Source organism: Chenopodium album, chromosome 1, assembly GCF_948465745.1.
Source record: "Chenopodium album chromosome 1, dcCheAlbu1.1, whole genome shotgun sequence".
Lineage (NCBI taxonomy): Eukaryota > Viridiplantae > Streptophyta > Magnoliopsida > Caryophyllales > Amaranthaceae > Chenopodium > Chenopodium album.
Window position 1 is genome coordinate 26,202,011 of NC_137834.1, and position 23,323 is coordinate 26,225,333.

The 23,323-nt window shown below is 34.6% G+C and overlaps 1 long non-coding RNA gene and 8 other non-coding genes across 10 annotated transcripts; 3 read left to right on the forward strand and 6 right to left on the reverse strand.

Moving 5' to 3' along the window:
• Positions 1-1,257: 1,257 nt before the first annotated feature.
• LOC145564901 (U2 spliceosomal RNA) lies at positions 1,258-1,454 on the reverse strand. Its single transcript, XR_014094926.1, has one exon. It is a non-coding gene; the product is annotated as a U2 spliceosomal RNA (small nuclear RNA).
• Positions 1,455-10,424: 8,970 nt separating this feature from the next.
• Positions 10,425-10,540, forward strand: LOC145565985 (U5 spliceosomal RNA). Its single transcript, XR_014095337.1, has one exon. It is a non-coding gene; the product is annotated as a U5 spliceosomal RNA (small nuclear RNA).
• A 648-nt stretch (positions 10,541-11,188) lies between these two features.
• On the reverse strand, positions 11,189-11,291 carry LOC145566780 (U6 spliceosomal RNA). Its single transcript, XR_014095489.1, has one exon. It is a non-coding gene; the product is annotated as a U6 spliceosomal RNA (small nuclear RNA).
• Positions 11,292-11,897: 606 nt separating this feature from the next.
• LOC145576739 (uncharacterized) lies at positions 11,898-21,894 on the reverse strand. Of its 2 annotated transcripts, XR_014098559.1 has the most exons (4): positions 21,658-21,894; positions 17,319-17,491; positions 15,023-15,079; positions 11,898-12,039 (listed from the first exon to the last, which is right to left on the reverse strand). It is a non-coding gene; the product is annotated as an uncharacterized LOC145576739 (long non-coding RNA). The 2 variants fall into 2 exon arrangements; XR_014098548.1 differs by lacking the exon at positions 15,023-15,079 and having other exon boundaries at positions 21,658-21,868.
• LOC145564717 (U2 spliceosomal RNA) lies at positions 14,451-14,647 on the reverse strand. Its single transcript, XR_014094890.1, has one exon. It is a non-coding gene; the product is annotated as a U2 spliceosomal RNA (small nuclear RNA).
• LOC145565022 (U2 spliceosomal RNA) lies at positions 15,749-15,945 on the reverse strand. The gene has a single exon (XR_014094950.1). It is a non-coding gene; the product is annotated as a U2 spliceosomal RNA (small nuclear RNA).
• On the forward strand, positions 17,311-17,473 carry LOC145564497 (U1 spliceosomal RNA). Its single transcript, XR_014094843.1, has one exon. It is a non-coding gene; the product is annotated as a U1 spliceosomal RNA (small nuclear RNA).
• LOC145566370 (U5 spliceosomal RNA) lies at positions 18,488-18,603 on the forward strand. Its single transcript, XR_014095406.1, has one exon. It is a non-coding gene; the product is annotated as a U5 spliceosomal RNA (small nuclear RNA).
• Positions 19,125-19,227, reverse strand: LOC145564089 (U6 spliceosomal RNA). The gene has a single exon (XR_014094743.1). It is a non-coding gene; the product is annotated as a U6 spliceosomal RNA (small nuclear RNA).
• Positions 21,895-23,323: the final 1,429 nt, after the last annotated feature.

The window sequence follows — 23,323 nt, forward strand, 5'->3', positions numbered from 1 at the left end:
GGAGCTAAATTATCACAATAATCCAGAGTCAGTCAAGAAAGAAGATACGAGCTAATAACTTGAATGTGTGACCCTTCTCGCAGTTGTGCAGTCAGCACGAGAAATCTATTCTTTAGTCTTTTTTACTTGCTACATTCAGTGGCATATGATTATTTTTGGAGAGATTTACTTATAGGAGCTACCAAAAACTGAGTGCGAGTTGGGTAGAGCTTAGCTCAACTCACCTTATTTGCAATCTGTACCTCAAAAGATTTTATAGGGAACATTATTACTGCTTTATTAACCAGCAAGATAACTACTATTTACTCTACAACCCTTTCAATATCAAAAATCAATCTGCCAAATTTCTCCTACCAAACCTTAATTCTCATTCTTATTATTGGTGATTGGCATAGGATGAAGGAAACTTCATTTTTCCAACTGAAAATTTAATGCCAGCAGCAAGTCCAACTCAATAACAGAAAATCAAATAAATGAAACTTTGTAAAAAAAGAATAAAAGAAAGAATTTAATGATGCCTTGGACCAGTTTGAGGCATCGTGGCACTCAAAGGCTGAAAGAGAATACAGACCCTGGTAGTATTTAACATAAACCATTAGTCTGAACACCTTTATACATGCCATATATGGTTTTAGAGAACTAAATTTGTTAGTGTGCATTTATCAATAAAACTGATTGCATAAGGAGAATTTGACCAAAATGCAAGATATTATTCTTTGTAACCAACTACAAGGAGCATGAAGACCAAAATGGAGAAGAGAGAGACTAATGTTTAGACTATATCTCAAGGAGGCAATTGCGAATAAGCAAGATAATATTCTTTGTAACCAATTTCATATTAATCTCATTGTCAGTACAACTGCATCCACAGAAAAATGCAAATGATAAAAAATCACATCAAACTCTTCTACTCTTTTGTACTGCAGTACTGCTATACAGCTAGATCTTATGAAACAGAGCAAAGGGGACCAGAGTTCATACAGACGCTTACCTACTTGAATTAGAACAACTCACTAGTGGCATGTATTTTCTTTATTTGAACAAAAGCTTTATTGTTACAATTATGGCATCAAAAGAACCAGATATGCAGGTAGGTTTCAGTTAACCATGTTTAAGTATAGTTCTATTGAATTCTTCATTAGTGCCTGCAGAAGTGCAATGACCATGAATCAGGACTCATACTACCAAAGAGACCACTAGTCCTTTATTCTTATAGTCTTAGGTAAAAAAAACCAGAAAATGTATAACTAAGTGTTGGTGGGGTGTGCCAGGCCCATGCAGTAGTGCAACGCATGGGCGACGCTTGAAGATCCCAGTAGCAAGCTACTGTGGTGGATCTTCCCCCTTAAAAAATAAATTTAATATCATTGTGAGCCATTGGCCCACGTATCAGATATTAAACTGATAAGAACAGATACTACACTTGATCTTAGCCAAAAGGCCGAGAAAGGTATGATTTGTTCTGTATCACCTTCTGCCTTTTATTTCCTGAAGTTGAAGTAGCCTCGTTGCTACTTTTCGATGTGGTACATCACTCCTTTATATCATTATCCAGATCCCCTAAATTATTAACATAACATCTTTCAACAATCAGTGAGCTTAATTGTTCAGAACCCCCAAATCTTGGACTAATCTCATAAATTTGTAAGAAATGACAGGAAAACTATTTTCCACTCCTTCACATTTTTTTTTTTTTTTTTTTGAATGGCCACTCCTTCACATATTAAAAAGAGGGAAAGGCCTAACTAACACTAAGACGAAAGTATCTATTTAATTTTGTGTTTTTAAAACATCAAATCACTTTTCGAATAGGATTCGACCTTGTGATTTCAGAGTTAACAGTTGAACCCTCATATTGATAGTCATTGGCCTCATTGTTTTTTCCCCCCCTAAATTCCCATAACTAGCTTATGAGTCACCAATCTAATACAAGCGACTCTAAAAGTTTTTGAGTCCCCCATTAATAATTAGGCATCACGTAAGACTTTTTTTAAAGTTAAAAAATAATACTATAACAACTTCGACTCTAAAAGTAGGAGTTGTACATTGATGATGATGCAACATACTTCTTCCGTTTCAGAATAGCTGACACAATCAAATTAGGCACACATGCCAATGCACTAATTTAACTTTAGATGTTAGATATATAATGTTAAATGTTGGCAATCTTGGCATATGAGTAACTTATAATAATTTAGTGAAGGTATTTTTTTTCTTTTAAATTCATATAATAGGAATCCTATCAAAGACTTACATGTCTCCTAATTTATAAAAGGAAACTCCAAAGGTTTATGAGTCACTCATTAGCGACGTCTAAGGTTTTTTTCTATTTCCCATAGCAACCTTATGCGTTGTTATAAACGACTTCAAAGGCCTATGACTTATTAGTCACTTATCAATAAAGAGCGATTCGTAAAGAGTTTTTCTCTTTAATAGTTTCAATTGTAACCATACGTGTCAGCTAATTTATAAAAAGTGACTCCATATAGACGACACGCAAGATTGTTTTTTCAAATATCCTACCACAACCATACATGGTACCTAATTTATAAATAAGCGTATCCAAAAACTTATAAGTTAACATTAATAATTAGGTGACACATTAAGATTTTTTTTCAAATTTTAAAATACAATTTTATGTGTCACCTATTTTACTACAAGCGACTCTAAAGGCTTATGAGTCTCATATAAACACTAGGCAACAATAAAGAGACAACTTCAAAGAGTGACTTTGTAGAAGTGTAAAGATCCACCACCAGAAGAAAGATCAAAGAGGTGAAATCCAAATGCATACTGCAAGTACCATCTAAGGCAATGGACAACTCATCTATGCTTGGTTTTCAATTCCTCCAAGACCTAGCCAAACATTTAAACAAACCCCTTGGGTTCTATCTAGTTTAGCCAATGTCTAATAGGTCGATTAGAAGAGTCCTATGTCTAGCTGTTTCCTTTCATTATATTGAGTCTATGTCTATAGGTTTCATTTTTCAATTTAATAGAAGTCATTTAGTTTTTATTTTCTTGAATTAATAAAATGAGTAGTTTCTTAATTTGTGCTTCAATTCAATAATGAAAACTCTTATAAGTTGTTTAACCTCGACTCGACATTGATAATAAACATGCTAAGGAAAAAGACACCTTTTCTTCACATCCTCATTATTTTCTTTTGTTGGAGATTAAGTGGCCTCCAAAGTCTATCCTATGTCAAGTAATTGTTACTTTATCTATATCACTTAAGGGGATGATATCTATATTTTGGGAAAGTAAATAAGATGATATTTGTCCTATTGAGAGTTGGTTACACCTAGTCTTAAGTGATAAGGAATAACGTCTTTTGTAGCCAAATAAATGTACAATTTCACACAGAGTGTTTTCCATTGACTCTGGGTTTTGGAGTGTGACAAGTGTTGACGTAGCCCTTCCGATGCGGTTCGTGATAGAGTTATGAAAAAGAGAATATTGGAAAGCTTGACTATATTGATGAGCATACAAGAGTAGTAAGCATTAGACTATGACTAGATACATTAGAGTATATGTCTAGGTACATTAAACAATAGTTAGGAAAATCTTTGACAATTAACCTAATTGTGTAAAATTAAGGAGTAAATCAAGGAATTATGATATTGATGATCTCATTATCTTTTACATGCCCCCTGAACAATGGATTGATCTTGGATATAATATCGCAAATCTTGTTCAATGTAGAAATTGAAGTATAGTAGGTGAGAAGAGTTGCGTTGTATTGTAATTCTACGAGAGGGTTTGGAGAGATATCGGAGGGTCTTTTTTTTAGATAAAGGTGTGTGGTGAGGAAGAGTTTTTTTTCATGGTTGTTGTGACACGTGAATCATTTACTGCAAAATATTAAAATGAAGAAATTGTGTGCTTCCAACGAAGAGAAGAAAAAAATATAGGGATTCTTTCACTACCATTGAGGGCAAGATAGAAAAATCTAGTGGTTGTATAGAAGGGAATTTCATGGTTCTCCATAATGGTTTTGGAGTCCATAAGGGGTTTGGAGAAGTAAGTTTATGTTTGGCAATACTTGGTAGATGAACTACAAGGTGCCAGAAAAGGGATTGTTTTTCCATAAGAGGTTTGGAGAAAAAAAAATGTATGACAATTGACATCTCTTCGTATAAGAAATACGAGGTGGCAAAAGAATTGAGCAAAAAGTGTGATTTTGGTTTGAAGCTTTCCGACAAGAAAGTTTGATATGATTACCATCATTTGTCGACATCACCAAAGGGCTTTGATAGTGTACCATGGAAGTAGCGAAAGCAAGAAGAGAAGGATCAAAAGTTTATGATACCGTAGCTTATTATAACGTGATAGAGTTATGCGAAAGAAAATGTTGGAAAGCTTGATTATATTGATGAGTATACAAGAGTATTTATAGTCGACAAGTAAGCATTAGACTATGACTAGATACATTAGAGTATATGTCTAGGTGCATTAAACAATAGTTAAAAAAATCGTTGACAATCAACCTAATTGTGAAAATTAAGGAGTAAATCAAGGGATAATGATATTGATGATATCATTATCCTTTACAATTCGTAAGGCGAATTCTAGATCTTGTTGAGCTTCCACTTAAGAGGTAAGTATCGTGACTTACCAATTTAATTCCTATATCTTTAAACTTCAAATCCACTTGCTAACCACTTTCAGCTTCGTAATTTGATTAGCCTTTGTTTTCTTTTACCTTAATATACCTACACAAACGTAAGAAAGAAAGAAAAGAAAGAAAAGAAAAAAGAATGAAACATTATAGTTTCTTCTTCTTCTTCTTCTTCTTTTAGTGAGAGATATTTGTTTTACTTCTTCCGTTTTTTTAATTACATCACTTTGCAAATTGCAAATTGCAAACTCCTAGTCAATTTTAGAGATGAGATAGACAGAGAGAGTTAGAAAAATGGACCCATGTAATAGGAGAGGGGTATAGAGAGCTTATTAATTAAAAAGGAAAGAGATGTAACAAATTTGAAACTTCTGCTTTAGAAAAGTGATCAATCATTCAATCAATCAAAGCCTTAATCCCAAAAGTGGGGTCGGCTAACATGAACCAAATTTGATTATTCCGTGTAGTTATCAACATAAATCTTTCTCCTCCATCCCTTACGATCCAAAGCTTCATCTCATGTAAATCCATGCACTTCATATCCTTCCTAACTCCTTCCAACCAAGTCATTTTTGGTCTCCCTCTCCCTCGTTTAATCCCTCCATGGTCCCACTCTTCCACTCTTCGCACCGGTGCACACTCGGGTCTCCGTCTTACATGTCCAAACCAACGCAGACGATTTTCCCTTAGTTTGTTTGCAATGCTTGCCACACCTACTTTCTTGCGAGTAACCTCATTTCTAATTCTATCTCTTAAAGTGTTTCCACACATCCACCTTAACATGCGCATTTCCGTAACCTCCATCTTTTTAATACGCAGATCTTAGAAGCCCAACATTTTGTACAATAGAGCAACACTGGTCTTATGGCAGTCGTGTAGAATTTTCCCTTCAACTGTAAGGGAATGCTTCGGTCGCATAACACTCCCGTGGCCGCTCTCCATTTAAGCCACCCTGACTTAATCCTGTGGGCCACGTCTTGATGAATAACTAAAAAAAAAAAAAAAAACTATGACGAAGTATAAAAAGTTTTGCAGTTAGAGATATTTGTTTTATATTTGGTTGATACATACAACTATGGATGGCAAATCTACTGAATTTGATACTAGTTATTTGAATGATTTTTGATATGTGAATCTTATAGAGTTACCATTCAATGTAATCACTTTACATTAGTATGATTATTCTTGTTCTTTTATTTTTGTTGCTTATCCTTTATATGTTATAAACATGACTTCTAAAGTTGGTTTGTGAATCAACTACAAAACAACAAAGGAAAAAGTTTGAACCGGTGTGTAAATAGACAAATTGTTACCATGGGACGTCTCCTAGTATTGATAGTGAAAAAATAATCTCAAATTATATGGAGAGATAATGAGTTTGGACTAGCTTATAGAGGGTAGCAATTTAAATAAGTAAGAGTTGTTTGTAACCTTAGTTTTAAAAAGTGTGCATTAGGTGCGCTCTTTAAGGCTCATAAACCGATAGACGTAAAAAAGGCACGCGCCTTAGCGCTTTTTTCTAGGCTGCTTCTTGCACCTTTACACCTTATTTTGCCACTTATGTTTTAAAGCATCAATAGCTATTGTGTAAGTTTATTTTTCCTAAAGTATACCATCAGACTTTGTTATGGGCAGGTTTTTTTCAATTCTAGTGGAGAGGGAAATCACATGACCCTTTCACCTTTTCTTATAATTTCATTTTTACACTTATTTAATAAAAATTACTACCTCGGATTTTTTTTTTAGTTGTAACTTTGGAATATTTTATGTCTCTCAAATAATGCCCCAAAGTTGCAAATAAAAAAAATCGGAGTTAGCATTATTTATTTTCTATATGTATAAAGTGCGCCTCACCTACAAAAGGCGCACACCTTTGCCTTGCTCCTAGGCTCCAAGGCCTTTTTGCGCCTTGGTGCACCTTGCGCCCTTTAAAACTAAGTTTGTAACTAGATATACATGAAAATCACGAGTCTTTCCTAAACATTAATGACGGCATTTGTAAAGTTCACTCGGGAAGAGATCGATGAAATTCAACATACTTATGTTTTCACTATTCCTAGAGTTGTGTTACAAAAATCATCTAACCAAACACATATTGCTGAACCTATAACGTAATCTAATTATACTGTTTTAGATTTGAATGAGCGAGAAGACAACGTTTTTATGCCTTGTGACTCACAATTTTAAAATAAAAAAAAAATAGGGTAGCGAATGATAATGTCTGTAAAAAGAAAGGAGACATTCGCTTAATGTATGCATGCTATGATGAGATCAAATCAGAAACAATTTGAACATTATTCCAGTTTTTAAAATTAAAGAGGAATTCTTTAGTACCTATTGTAGACACCTAAAAATGTCTCCCCAAAACCAAACCCGATGATGAACAACCTTTCACCGCCATTATTGGTCAGGTTGAGTATTTAATCTTGGAGTGCTTAAATCCATATTCAATCCCAATACATTTCATAAACCAACCCAATTCCTAGCCTCTTTCCCCAAACCATAACTTATTTTCCTCTTTTCGTGCCTTTAAACCCAAAATAATTCATTTCGTGTCCTTCAAAATCATTCATTTCGTGTCCTTTTTATAAAAATGTTTAGTCCAATTTATTTTGGTCCATAATCTGAGTCCAATGATTGAATAGTTGGATGGGGCTTGAAAAGATATTTCCAACGATATATTATAAGCCCAAATCCGAGTTATAACGAATAAGTTATGACCTAAATACTAAACTGAGCCCAAACCGAACCTAAGCCCACCTTACCTACAACCCAATGATCATGTGGAGGGTTCAAAAGCTTTAATCTCATCCCTAAACCAATTAGGATTAATTAAAAGCTTCTGTAAGTTTCTAAAAGATCTTAATTATCCTTTTTGAAAAGATAAGATTAAAGAGTTTGAAATTGAATAAAACTTTTCTTTCTGAAAGTCCTAATTCTATTCAAATTGAAAGACGTTCAAAGATGGTCGGATATTATTTTCGTGCCTCATAGTTTTATCCAAATCTTAGATGGTTGGATAGCCCTTAGAATTATCTTTCGAATAATATATTATACTATTAATTCCGAGCTATAACCAAAAAAATATGAATGAAATATCAAACTCTATTAAAAAATGACACCGTCCCCCTATTTTGGCCATATCTTTTATTATATAAAGGATTTTAATCTGATTGTAATTGGGTTAGAAAGTAGACTTCAACAGCTTTCCAACGACATATTATTTATCTTATTCCGATTTCTGGATCAAAAGATATGATAAAAACAAAAACCGCAAAAACTGATGTGTATCGCAAGAGTTTTATTCTGATTCGAATTCTATCTTATCTTAATTCTTCGGCCCTCCTTTTTTCATTATAAATAGAGGTCATATCACCTCTTTTTTCAATCATCAACAAGCTTGATCACCGATTAATTCTCTTTTCTCTCTTGTATGCTCTAGCCTAAACACTAGCTTACCTTATTCTTTCAAAATTCCTTCCTTAAGCACTCCAAGGAGTCCGTACTTTACTCGAGGTTTTGTCCTTAAACCAAGGCGTGAAAGGTAGAATTGTTTGAGGGTTTGGCCCCAAATCAACTCTATTTAATTTAATTTAATTTATTTATTTCCTTGAAGTTACTAACTCAGTTATTGTTTTATAGTTGCAAGCAAACAAAATCAAAGTAAGAATTATGTTCCATTTATTTCTATTATTTTTCTAACGATTTTATATTGTTGAATTTATTGTTAAATTGCTTCCAATATCAATGTTTATTCTATTTATATATTTATTGATCACCATATTGCATGTTAAAGGGAATATGTAATTGAAAATCACGCCTAATAAGATAATTTGGACAACCGGTTTAGGTTCCTTTTTAATCTTGTTGTTTAATCAAGTGATCACGATATTTTAGAATTATATGTTGCATTAATATTAAACCAATTTAGCTTAATAATAGTTTGGAGCAAATTGAATCTTTGTTTGCATGCCTTTGAGATCGCAGAAATCCTTTTTCACTATAAGAATCGAGTAATACGGGCAAATGCGCTCTATGACTCACTTCGTACCATCATCCCCGATCCTTCTTTCATGGTTCCGAACCATATGGAGTTAGTAATCTCATGGATTATGAATGGGGTGTGACCTTCACGGGTCAATTTTTGTTGCCTATCGTTGTCCCTTTCTCGTGGTTGCCTTATAATGATCCGTGAACGATTTACAAGTTCCTTAAAAACTTGTTGGCGGCTCCCTACTTTCTTTGTCCCTAATCGTATTATGTCAATTTCCACTTCCTAAGAGTGTCAAGCATATTCACCGCATGTTTAACGTAGGCGCACTTCAAACGACGCCTACACCTATCGACAAAGGCCTATGATTATAGTGCTGGAGTCATTGCAATGAATGAGTTTAAAGCCTATTGTGGAGTGAATTGTGATGGACACCAATCTTAGAATTTCTAGGTTCAAATGAAATCACAAAAGAACTCTGAATACTATCACTATTACAATTTGATAAAGTGCATGATGTAGTAGTTTTTGTTATTATCATATGTGTAAGAATGAGCTAAAGCTCTAAATAAGTTCATAGCTTGTTAGATTAGGTTTAAGATAAGGTTTGAGTTAAAGGTTTGAGTTAATACAAACCTAATGAGCTTACCTATATTGGCTATATGAATGTGGGATTGTGGGGGTTACACCTTACACCCAGTCCCCAATGAGATTCCTTAGGCTAGTGGGACATTATAATTACAAGAAAACTATTGATTTGAGAAAAAATTAGTGCACAATCGTGTTTTACTAACCTCATGATCTCATGGAAGGTTAAGGAGAAATCCACCTAACATGATTGTAAGACATACTTGTATCCACTAGGTATCAAAACTAAGGATCCTTTACCCGAATTAATAATATATATATATATATATATATATATATATAGTTTTCCTAATTCTTTTGAATCATGTGTGGGAATCTTGGAGTTTGATATTCCATAGTAGTTATCCTATTTTATCAAAGTCCAAGTTTATAGAAGCATCCCATATAGACAAGATAAAACACATACTCACTTTCTATATATCAAGCCCTTCTTTTATTTTTATTTTTTTACCAATAATCAAAATAATCTTTCTTCGTTATATTAACATCTACATTAAATTTAACTTTAAGGCAATAATAATATTTCATGACAAAAAAAAATAAAAACCCTGAAGTTCCTAGGTTCTGATAATTTAAACAAGAGCCATCATAAAAGGAAGAAAGATTTAGGGGGTTTTAGTTATAGGGGTCGGTAAACTGAAAGCCGTTTGCACACCGGCCAATATTTGCTTTCGGTGATGTTTGTTCAATTTACAAAATAACTCAAATCTAATACCAAGAAGTTCAAACAAAATTGATTTTTCCAACATGGTTTTTACACTTACTTAGCTATAGAGACCAAGTTAGATAAAGAGTATTGTAAGTGGGGCTTTGTGTAAGAAAAGGTTTGCTAATGTAGAAAAAGGTAAAAAGTGTACTCAACAAAAAAGAATAAACAATAGAAAGTGTAACCAACAAAAATGAACAGTTGTAAATTGTAATGCATACCTCCTTTCAAAGAAAAGTTAACATTTGTAGGACGCAACATCCACCTAATGACAGTCACCGTGTAGAGTCATCTCTCCTTAAACAGACGTGTGAGAATATTAAGTTCTTCATACTCTGCAGCCAAAATTTCACATAAATATAAGGGTAAGACACAAAAGTCCCACATCAGTCAAGAAAGAAAATAAAGGGAACGACTTACTGCATAAATAACAAAGCCTGCAATTAAAATCATCACGCAGCCACGCAGTGAGCACAAAGCGAACTATTCTTTCGCCTTTTACTAAAGAATACCGTGTGCTCGCTGCATTTAGTGGCATACGTTTATTTTTGGAGGGAGTTCCTTATAGGAGCTTCCCACAAGACAAGTTCAAGTTTCTTATAAACAACTCTTAAACCGTGGTAATCAAAGATCATTGTTACTTAATAAATGCATGCTTTTTCATATCAACTTATGTTGACCCTTAACCTATCATTTTCTTTCTTTCTAGCAAAAAACAAAGCAAATGTTATTTTTTTCATTTGACCTTCAATGCAATTAGCTACTTAATTACAGAAAATAAGAGAAATAAGCTTTACATACATATAAACATGCAGTAAGCGATTATTTTAATGATACCCGATGCATCATGTCACTTAAGGAGAGTATTGAGTATAAATCCTGGTGAAAACCACGTGAAGTATCTAATATATGTCCCAAGCAGAGACTTTTTAAGTTTTGAACAAATATTGGAACAATTTCTCGAGTTGTGGTTAATCTCTATGCAAGATTCATGCTACTCTTCTATGTCCCTATGAATCCTACCCTGACTCTAATATTAATCACAGTCTAAAACTGTACTCACCAAGTCACCGGACAATAGAGTTCTTAGCAGGAAATGCACATGAAATAAAATATATAAAGAAAATATTCATCTATTACAGCACATCTTATGAAATTAGACAAACAAAGAACAAGAACCAGTAAAGTGGTCCTTACCTGGAAACCAATTTCATAAGCTAAAATAAAATTGGACCATTTCTCGATTTGTGCGTGTCATCCTTGCGCAGGGGCCATGCTAATCTTCTCTGTATCGTTCCAATTTTATCAGATGTCTCCAAAGAGACAATACTAAGTAGGTGCTTAAACATTATAAACAAAGAGGTGTATATACATACTTTCAGTGTGGGACATACTGCTAAAAAATTTAATCCTCTAGTAAACTTAATATGGAGCATATGCCAATATTAGATAATAATCCTTTCATCTTGAGTAAGAAACTAAGAACAATGTCAGATGAAAGATGCAGGGATAAAAAATTGTTAAGTTATTATGCCACAAGGCACTGGCCTGGCCTTAAATATAAATCAGCTGCCAATATGTCATGCACTTGAAACATTAATCACTGCTAATAGAAGTGCACCCCCCAAAATGTCTTCCAAAGATATCCACAAGAAAATAAAATTGTAAGCCTGTCCAACATATGAAACAGATAACTTATAAAGAACAGTGAGAAATGGTTCTCTAGAACAAGCAAGAACTCTACAAGCATACTTAATATATAATGAATCAATATATATATGTAGTTATTAACTCATGATACAGTAATTCTGTCCAGATAACTGCAAACAGAACATTGAATTACGAAGTGCTATTCAACTATATAGCATATGTCCATCACCCCAATAGCAATAGAGCAAATACAACTTAGGTTATAGTAACCTCACCTTATCATTCACGCCGTCCCCAGTTTGACCTCAATAAAAATGCTGAAGCAGTGGAGCTGGACATATGTAGACAATGTAGTCATCTGATTTTTCAGAGGCAGAGAGTACTGCAGATTACAGAAGCTAGAGTAGGCAACAACAGTGTTTTCTGGAGGAAAAAAAAAAAAAGAATTGTCACCAAATCAGCAACACCAATGATCAGCTATTGAAATGAATCATCAAATCAGCTACAAAGTTTTGCCTTTCGTCCAAGTTTAAGTGAAAACAATGATTTATAGTCAGTAGCATTGCAAGAACAAAATTAACTTACAATCTACGAAGAACAATCCGACATTACAGAGAACAGCATATTGTAAATCAACTCCAACTTAAAGAAACATCATTCAGCATATGCAACACTTACCAAACACCATCACTAACAATCCAAAGAAAAAATGCAAAACACATGTAAAGTGAGAAGGAACATAGATTTCATTTTTAGTTAAACTCAACCGGCCAAGAGAGTGAAGAGTTATCCCCCAACATCATGGAACTGAGATTCAAATGTTTTGAATAGTTGTGTCCAACAAACTAACATATCATATACCGCCAATTATTGGTGTCAATTAGTGGATATTGCCTAAATGGTAGAGAACAATTGTTCTTTACTCAATACCTTTAGGACTAATCATAAACACTCCAATAGAGTAGCAAGTTTCAGTAATATATGGGTTAAGTTACTGACACAATAAAGTTTATATCAATTGCAAGACTATCCTAACTTGTACTTCTCCTATCTCAAAATAAAAAGGGAAAAATCCATGACTCCATGCCCTAATTTTCTCAATGAATCCTAACTTACAAAAACATAAATCAAAATTATCAATCAATCAATCAATCAATCAAAGCCTTAATCCCAAAAGTGGGGTCGGCTAACATGAACCAAATTTGATTATTCCGTGTAGTCATCAACATAAATCTTTCTCCTCCATCCCTTACGATCCAAAACTTCATCCTCACGTAAATCCATGCACTTCATATCCTTCCTCACTCCTTCCAACCAAGTCATCTTTGGTCTCCCTCTTCCTCGTTTAATCCCTCCATGGTCCCACTCTTCCACTCTTCGCACCGGTGCACCCTCGGGTCTCCGTCTTACATGTCCAAACCAACGCAGACGATTTTCCCTTAATTTATCTACAATGCCCGCCACACCTACTTTCTTGCGAATAACCTCATTTCTGATTCTATCTCTTAAAGTGTTTCCACACATCCACCTTAACATGCGCATTTCCGTAACCTCCATCTTTTTAATATGCTCTTTCTTAGAAGCCCAACATTCTGTACCATAGAGCAACACTGGTCTTATGGCAGTCCTGTAGAATTTTCCCTTCAACTTTAAGGGAATGCTGCGGTCGCATAGCACTCCCGTGGCCGCTCTCCATTTAAGCCACCCTGACTTAATCCTGTGGGTCACGTCTTGATCAATGTCACCATTCTTCTGGATGATCGACCCTAGGTACTTAAAACATTCACTCATGGTCAAATCCTTTCCATCCAAACTCACCACTTCATTGCTTGTCCCCCTCTGAGTGCCAAAACGACATACCAAATATTCAGTCTTACTCCGACTTAGCTTAAACCCTCTAGATTCCAACCTTTGCCTCCATTGCTCCAACTTGACATTAACCCCATCCTTAGTCTCATCCACCAAAACGATATCATCTGCGAACAGCATACACCATGGAACCTCATCTTGAATTGGTCTAGTTAATTCGTCTAGAACCGTTGCAAAAAGAAAAGGGCTTAATGCAGACCCTTGATGCAATCCGATTGTAATAGGGAATTAAAAAACAAAATTAAAAAACAAAATTAATAAATCAAAATTAAAAAACAAATAATATAAAAGAGATATTTCAATTCATGACTAGGTTCCAGGTTTCTACTCTTTTTTTTTTCTTTTTAAATGAAAGGACATGTTCATGCAAAATACGCAATGGATAATGAAAAGAAACGTTTAATAGACAAGAGCCTATACAAGCATAGACCTTTTTAAAAAAAGCCCTCATATCACTCTAAAGGGGGCGCTTGGATTGGGAGTATTAAATTAAGGGGTAATAAAAGTCAAACCAAGCAAAATTAAAGTAAACATAGGAGAGGGGGAGCTAGTGCTGATGTGATTGTAAGAAGATTTATACTACATATAGTGATGGTGTGGTGATGGGTGAAGAAAGGGAACTATTACCCTTATTTTGGGGGTAATAGGTTACACTAGGGGGAGGGTGGGTAACCTATTACCCTCATTTTGAGGGTAATGATTCCTCCACCTCTCTTTTCATTATGTCACTACAACCTTTATTCATTCATAAACACCTTGTTTCCCTACAATAATACCTCTAATCAACTATAATTTACCTAGTTTGACTTTTATTACCCCCATTCCAAGCGCCCCCTAAAAATGAACTGGAATTTAATGGCTCTAGGGCCTCTAACTACACCATTGTCCATTATTTACAGTGTTGTGAAGATAGCAGAATTTTATTTACAGTCAATATTAACAACTTAAATTTAAACTAAATATTGGTGGGGTACGCCAGGCCCATGCAGTAGTGCAAAGCATAGGCGACGCTTGAAGATCCCAGTAGCAAGCTACTGTGATGGATCTTCCCCCTTAAAAAATAAATTTAATATCGTTGTGGGCCATTGGCCCACGTATCAGATATTAAACTGATAAGAACAGATACTACACTTGATCTTAGCCAAAAGGCCGAGAAAGGTATGATTTGTTTAGTCTCAGCTCTTGCTTTTTATTTCCAAAAGTTGCAGTAGCCTCATCGCACCTTTTCAATGTGGTAGTGTAGTAGAGCAATCCTTATTAGGAGGTTTTCTCTACAGCAAACTCCATGAACCTAGTTTTATAATTAATCTGATGTCTAGACTCTGGAGTTCATAGATAAGTAATGTATAAACAATCGAGCTAGGTATCATGGAATCTAGAATTTTGTGGAAAAATGAAGGTTTATCACACATAATTACTTCTATTTACGAATAAGACTGCATAAGTCTGGAACATTGCAGTCCGTAATCTTGTTGTCGTGAAAACATAGAGAAAGTTTAATCACTCATAAGTAACATGTAGGAGTGAGAGACTTTACATTTCAAACTACACAGAATTCGTCTTGGCAAAGTTTGTGCTGGACTGTCGGTTGGCCCTGTGAAAGAGAACGTGAAAATAAGAGAAAAACTATATAATTTTGTATCTGAAACCAAATGATTGAACAGCATACATCAAGTTAGGAGCTGAGTTGAGCTGAAATGAATATTTTATGAGAGAAGGAATTAGGAGCTGAACTGAACTGAATCGATTGGAGCTGAGCTAAACTGAAATGAAATAAAGCTGAAGTGAACAGGCCCGAAGTATTTGCTAACATCTTAAATGTACTTTAGAAGGTGTAACTACCTAACAACTTCTCAAAATGGAAACGCTAACATCATAACTGGTGATGTAAGGGGCCTGCATTTACCCAGCCACTAGTCCTTACTACAATCTTTACCTTCCAACCTGATACACTAGGTTTCTATCTTAATTCTAGTTTTAACTCCTTGACTTCAATAAAGAAACATATAATCATCAAAAGAACCTAGCCTGCAATTAATACAGCAACCAGGTGAAGAACCAAATCTGCAGCAAATACTTGTCTAATAGCCATGTCCCATGAGTCACTGATTCTAGCAGTAATCATATTCCATTCATCAGGTATTACTACTGAAATGACCAAAAAAATTACCCTTTTTGTACTTTTATAACATAATATACTGACATTCAAAAAAAATTCCCTGAACATAAAAGGTAGCATACCAAGAATTTGAACTAAGTATTGGTGGGATGCGCCAGGCCCGTGCTGTAGTGCTACGCATGGGCGACGCCTGAAGATCCCAATAGCAAGCTACTGTGATGGATCTTCCCCCTTAAAAAATAAATTTAATATCGTTGTGGGCCATTGGCCCACGTATCAGATATTAAACTGATAAGAACAGATACTACACTTGATCTTAGCCAAAAGGCCGAGAAAGGTATGATTTGTTTAGTCTCAACTCCTGCCTTTTATTTCCAAATGTTGCAGTAGCTTAGTCTTTATTTTTTCAATGTGGCATAGCACTCCTTGTTCAGGGAATTTTGTTCAAGCTCTTCACTGCAAACGTCACGCATAAGCTCAATATTATTTTTCTAACGTCATATATATGATAACTCTTCTTTAACAAAAATTAAATATGGCTTTATTATTGTTTATTTTCATTATCCCACTTAGACTACGAAGTATTTTACTATTATGCTGCTTACGTACTGGCTAGACCAATAGAAGTCTGACACCAAGTCACCAAATGAATCAATCATTATTGATGGTTTTGTCGAAGCATCTGCTAGTATATCTTTCATATGAATTTTTTTGAATATCCACACTCCCTTGTAAGAAATTGTGTCCTTGACTCATGTGCAATTGTTGAATATAAAATGGATCAAACTATGGTAATAATAATCCGTTTAATTGAGTCGTCATCATGCCTTTACTAGAGTGTACTAATGACCTTTGGCCTGATAACAAATCAGCCCAAAGCCCACTTAAACGGTTCCTGTAAGGTCACACTATACAACACTTGGATTAATCAAGGAACAAGGCCTTGTAGGGAATTCCACTCCTAATAAACGAACTTTACCTGTGGTCGACCATAAGGAGAGGAGTGAAATGAGTGAGTTTGATTAAGGTTTAGGATATACAAGACACAATGCATTCAGACCCTAGAATTGCAAAACACTCTCTCTTAAACTCTCTCTCTTATTTAGTTGTGCATCTCCAAGAAATGTGGAAGATTTCTTCAACTAGTTTTGGTGGAAACCAAGTTTAGGATTGTACCTTTCAACCTTGAGGTTAGGGGTTCAATCTCCACCAGAGACACTTTGAGGGTGGAGATCCCTTACCCTTTCCCCCTTACTCTTAAAGTGTCTAACCCGCAAATAACAGACCAAAAAACCGTGAGGGTTGATGTACAGTGAGGTTCATTCTCCTTACCTCCAAAAATAAAAAAAAAATAAATAAATAGCTTTGGTGGAGGATTGATCGGAGTCTGTGGACCAAGTAGAGGGGCAACATTTGAGGCTCTTTTCTCCTGACTAGATAGCAATCACACCTTTAAATTGACTTCCCATATGACAAAGCTAAATATAAACCAAGTTCACAAAGTTCGATTCTAGAACGAAATCAAGACAACATGACATTACAATATGACTTTACAATTCTTAGAAATATGACCCTATATTATACAAACAGAACCTTTAAATTGCAACCTATATATCTTAGGATATGAGAATACTGCCCACATTATTAAAAGTGTGGAAATGAGAATAACATCATAGATATAAATGAAGGGATGGCATATGGGCAATATACTTACCTGGACGGGGTCAATGGGCGATCAAGAAGGCCCATGGCCTAGGTAGGTGGCCTTTATTGTACTTTGAGAGGGGTGCCTTGCTAACATCTCTTCCCAAAGAGGAAGAGTGTACGTCATAGTTTGACAGTGGGGGTCTGTGTTCGCACAACCCCTAACCATTTCTATTTCCAAATCTACACTACAAAATGCGATATGATTAGCCCTCCATTTATAATTACCAACAAACAATTATCATTCAAAATAGGCAAATGTAACATGATTAGCCTTGCACTATACATTAAATTATGGGTTTCATAGAAACTCAAAATAGGCAAATGTAACATTATTAGCCTCGCACTATACATTAGATTTTTGGTTCCACAAAAACTACTAAGATGCAGTAAGTGCCTAATTGGCTTTACAATGCTAACTCTATTTAGGGTTCATTAAGTAGTAGTGATTCTAAAACAAAAGACAAAGTGCACTATATTTTGGTTACATTATATCTACTGAAGATTACAAAAATCTTGCATGTAATGATATATATAGAAAATCAGTTAATAAATTATACCATTGGTCATCTACTCAACACAACAATTGCACAATCTCTTGCTATCATGAGGGTTCGGCTCAAATTTCCTAAAGGTATTTCAAGTGCCTATTCAGCAGAAAGTTCGAATTTACAACCAAGAAAATTGCAGATACTACCTTTGATCCTAAATGATAGTTACACATACTTGGCTACAGACCAAGGAGTTGGAGAGAGTGTGTAAAAGTTGACATTTGTATAAGAAAAAGTTTGCCAAAATAGGGAAAAAAAAAGTGTAACCAACAAAAAAGTATGAACAAAAGTAGAAAGCGTAACCAAAAAAATGAATAGATCTAGTACATGCCTCCTTTTTTAAAAAAAGTTATAACAGCAAGGAAAGACATCTCTTGATTTGTGGGAATATTACACTCAGTCCAGAAAGAAGATCTAAGGTAGACGTTTGCTACATAAATAAAAATAACAAAGCCTGCTTTTATTTTCAACACGCAGCCACACAGTAAGCAGTTAAGCACAGAGCAAACTATTCTTTCGCATAAGATATAAAGGATAGGCACAAAAGTCCCACATCAGTCCAGAAAGAAGATCTAAGGTGGTCTTTGCTACATAAATAACAAAGCCTGCTATTTTCTATTTAACACGCAGCCATGTAGTGAGCACAGAGCGAACTATTCTTTCGCCTTTTACTAAAGAATACCGTGTGCTCGCTGCAATAAGTGGCATACGTTTATTTTTGGAGGGAGTTCTATGATGGAACTTCCCACAAGCCAAGTGAAAGTTTATTAAACTATCAGCTCTCCACCCCTTTGATTATCAAAGATCAATTTTTGCAAATTGTTAAGTTAATTTTTATATGCATGCTCCTATCACCTACTTAAAACTTTTATCAGTCATGAAGTAAGCAACAATTTATCAAGTTGTTGCATCATCTTTGTGCAGGAGACTAGGAGTCATGCTATTCTCTATGTTTCTATGAATCCTACCCTCATCTTGTTCAATAATTGTTGTCAGTGAAAACTGCACTCACCAAATATTTTGAGTTCCAAACAATAGATGCACATGAAAAAATTTCATACAGAAGTCTTCTGTAGACTTCTGAAAGTAGACAAAGCATGTCTATGAAAGTAGACAATCTAGAGAACAAGAGCCAAAAAACTGTTACATGTCATTCCTTCCTTACCTGGAAACCAGATAAATGAATATACCAGAAAAAGCATGTCTATGAAAGCATCATTAAGAGCCTTACTAGAATAAAGTAGGCTTGAAATGAAGTTGCTAAAAAAAATGTGGACCATTTCTCGATTTGTGCATGTCATCCTTGCGCAGGAGCCATGCTAATCTTCTCTGTATCGTTCCAATTTTATTTCATAGGATACTCTTCCCATTTCATTGAAATTTTTATTCAATATTTTAAATAAAACACCACCTGAGTGACTTCCAATGGTGGACCTGTATCTTGGAAATATTCCAACAAATCTTGTATAGTTACATCTACAATAGAATCTAAATGTATTGCTCTGAGAAGAATGATCAAAATATGTGCTAGCATATATTCTAATGTGGAGGCCCTCCTCTGATTGCACTTCTTTGTAATTCTCAAGCTATGATAACCGCCATTGCAAAAGTTGCCAACAAGGGAAACAAAACAACACATTCATTTGAGGCATATGCCTACTAAAGGTTTGTTGTCGAATGAGGTGATACCACTAAGAAATGTAACATTGCATATTCGATAACTAAAGTTGTAATGGACTCGGATCAGTCAAGCAACATTTAACACAAAACGGTAAATCAGTAACAAAGTTCGAGGAAGATTAGTTTGAATCTTTATTAAATCAAATGTTCAAAGGTTTACACAAAACAGTGAGGTAGCTCACTACTCTCCTATTAGTGACTTAAGGTCACAACTCTCATAAAAGTAACGTGAGGTGACAAATCTCCTTAAATATTCATTCCAAATTCCGCCTACCTTTTCCTTTCCCCTTTTCTCTATTTATAAATAAAGCTACAGATTATTAACCTAAAAAATATTAGACTATCCATAGTGCCTCTGCTTTAGGTTAGTTTATTACATTATTGGTCGGGTCCTCAAACTGGTTTATAATCTGAACTCAATTCTTAGACTCAGTAGCATTGATCTCTAATCCAACTCTTGAATAGGCCAAAACTAAGAGCAAGCTGCCGTGAGAGTAGTTGCTCATTTGTGAGAATTGGTATTCCCCTCAGTGGCTTAACCATGGTAGAAAAACTTAGCAGTTTGTCATGGGAGGTAATTGACTTTTGGGTGAAGTGGTGTCTACATTGGGATTACAAGTGTGCAAATTACAAAATGAGAAAGGAATGAGGATAGTTTGGTACTTTGGTATGAAGGCTTGTACGAGGCTGACATATGTTTGAATGGTCGAGTTGTGAATTGGGGACTTAGAGCAAGTTTAGCCAAAAGTCTTAAGACTTGGATGTGACATCATTTTTTATGGTCCCCATTGAAAATGATGTCATCAAATTATTGTTAAGACTCATTAAGACTTGTCCAAATTTATCACTTTAGCCCTAAGACTCAAATATATGACATTATTTTTTTTTTCTCTTTATATTTTCTATATAATAACAACATTATTGAACAAAGCTTGAGGTGGGTCTTAATCTCAACTTGCTAGAGATTTAAGAAGAAAATGGGAGAAGTCTTAAGACTCAATATGATGATGTCACCCCAAGTCTTTTTGGGGCTAAACTTGCTCTTAAAGGGTGGAGAAATGTGGTTTAAAAGATTAGAGAGAACGATGGGGCATAATAATAAAGTGGTCAATCTTGACCCACTTCAAATGAAGATATTTTATTGTCCTTTTCTTTATCCTTATCTCGATTCCTATAAGTCATAACAAACACCTAGTAAAATGAATTGAAAAAAGAGAGAAAATTAAAACAATTGAGGATATTTTAGTAAATTAAATTATTTTTTTTTTTTTTTACAACCAATCAAGCAATATCTCAATTTATTCATTACAAACAAATGAAGACACATTTTATATTCCATGTCTTATCGATTAAATTCTCTTTTTCTTATCCCTATCTTGTTTTTTTTTTGAAAAATTTCTTATCCCTATCCCTCATACCGCATGCAACGTGAGCTTACCAAAAATCTATTGATGAAATTGATGTCTTACCAAAAAAAAATAAAAAAATACTCGTATGTTAAACACAACGAATAGTAACAATCAACAAGTCCTCATAACCTCAAAGAGCTCATACGGCTTCGAAACCTCACGACAACAATTGAGAGGGAAATGAAACCTAACCACCCACCCAGAACTTAGCCCCGAGCCCCCAAATTCAAATTAGCCTAAAGGATGAACGGATGGATACCCCCAAAAAATATAGAGCTCATATAGAGAATTATGATTATAAAACAACGATTCTTGGTCGATATAACCCGAAATTTTCCATAATAATGTTTGGGCTCAGATATTGAGATCACAATTTTTTGTTCAAAAAAATTGTTTCGGTTTTTCAGGTTGGGTCAATGATCAACCGGTCAATTTCTTCCCACATAAAGAAATAACTTGTTCCCCAAATACAAAAACTTTTTATCAAACCAACAAAAAAAAAATTAAAAAAATTCAGAAAAAAAATAAATAAAATAAAATAAAATAAAATAAGAGAGAGAGAATCAGAGAATAATAGATATAATCAGTATTAAAATAGCATCATACCCATCGTAGAATAATTAACAATAATTGCACCCCAAAAACCAATGGGGTTAAAATAGCATATAAATAATTGAACAAAAGCTGGGGAACAAAGGCAGTAGATTACCTTAACAGTTAACACCAAATTCTCCATAATTAATATAGTAGTTTGAAAGTGATTAGTTGTGGAAGACCCTCAAACATTGAGCATTTGAGCGGAATCAAGCCCCAGCAAATTGAATCAACAAGCAAATTAAGTTCATTTGATGTTTTTTTTTTTTTTTTTTTTTTTTTTTTTTTTGTTTTTTTGGTGTGTGTTTGTTTCATCGTTTCTGTTAGAAAATAAATTGTACTCCGTAATTTGTGATTTGTAATGATTTATGATTGTGGTCTTACTGTTTTAGCAAAATGACACAATGACGACTGTTTTAGTGTCTAGTCTAATCAACGCAATGCTCACTCTTTGGAAAACAAAAAGGCGGGGGGCTTTGGAAACTTCACTCTTTTTCATTTGTTTTCTTCCCTCCTTTTTTTTTTTTTTTTTTTTTTTTTTTTTTTTTTTTTTTTTTTTTTTTAGAAATAGGGAATGTGTTAGAATTGTTAGACCATGTTACGTACTCACTTCCGTGTGTTTTTTACTATTCAAATATTGGTTTTTATTGGGAAATTATCAATGTTACACTTAAGGTTTGAGCGTTTATCAATGATATACCTACTAACTATTGTTTATCAGCGGTACACCTAAGGTTTCACACACTCATCTACAGTAAATCTAACGTTAAACAAACGTTAATTTTGGCTTTTTTCATTTTTTAACTTAAAAAACTTCCTCCTTTTATTCCCTCTTTGCTTTCCCTCCTTTTTTAAAAAACTAACTTACTTACCCACCCACCCACTCCAACTGTATACATAGTTTCCTTTGTGTATTGAATTATGCATTTGGATTTGCACATCATTTGTTATTGTTTAAATAAGAATTTCAGCAATTTTAAAATTAGAATTCCATAAAAAAAAACATACTTAGCTTTATCGATATCAAAATAAAAGATTACAACATCATTACATTATTTCAAAGCTGCTACTAATAACACCATATACATAACAATAACAATTTTGACCACCAAAATGAACAAAGTCAGCAAATTCATTTGTTTTGTGCATGAACTCATTGAAGTCTCTCCTCAAAAGTTGAACACCAGTAGCTTCAGGTAGGGCTGTTCAATTTCGGATATCCGATCCGAAAATTCGGATATTCGAAATTTTCGGATCGGAGAAATTGCGATCCGAATCCGATCCGAAATTTTCGGATCGGATAGTCGGGTTTTCGGATCGGGTAGTTAAAATTTTCGGACAAAATCCGATCCGTATTCGATCCGAAAATCCAAAATTTTTTTTGGATATCCGATCCGAAATATCCGAAACCTTAAAAACCGGATCGGATATCCGAAATTTCGGATCGGATCATCGGATTTTTGGATCGGATATTTCGGACCGGATATTTTTGAACACCCCTAGCTTCAGGTGTATTAGCAACCCTACCTGCTGTGTCAGTAACAATCTGCTCCTCTTTAACCCACATGAAGAATTCACACAACCTGCACTTGCAGTAGAGTCTTCCTGGGTTCGAAACAGAGCTTGAGATTTAATATCAGCATATCTTGAGGGGGTCACAGTTGCAATTAACTGATTTGATTCACAAACCCTACCATTCCTATTCATGCTAGAAGACCCCATGGCAGAAAAAAGCCATTCACAAGCCAAAAAAAATAAAATAAAAAGAAAGTGAAGAGGGA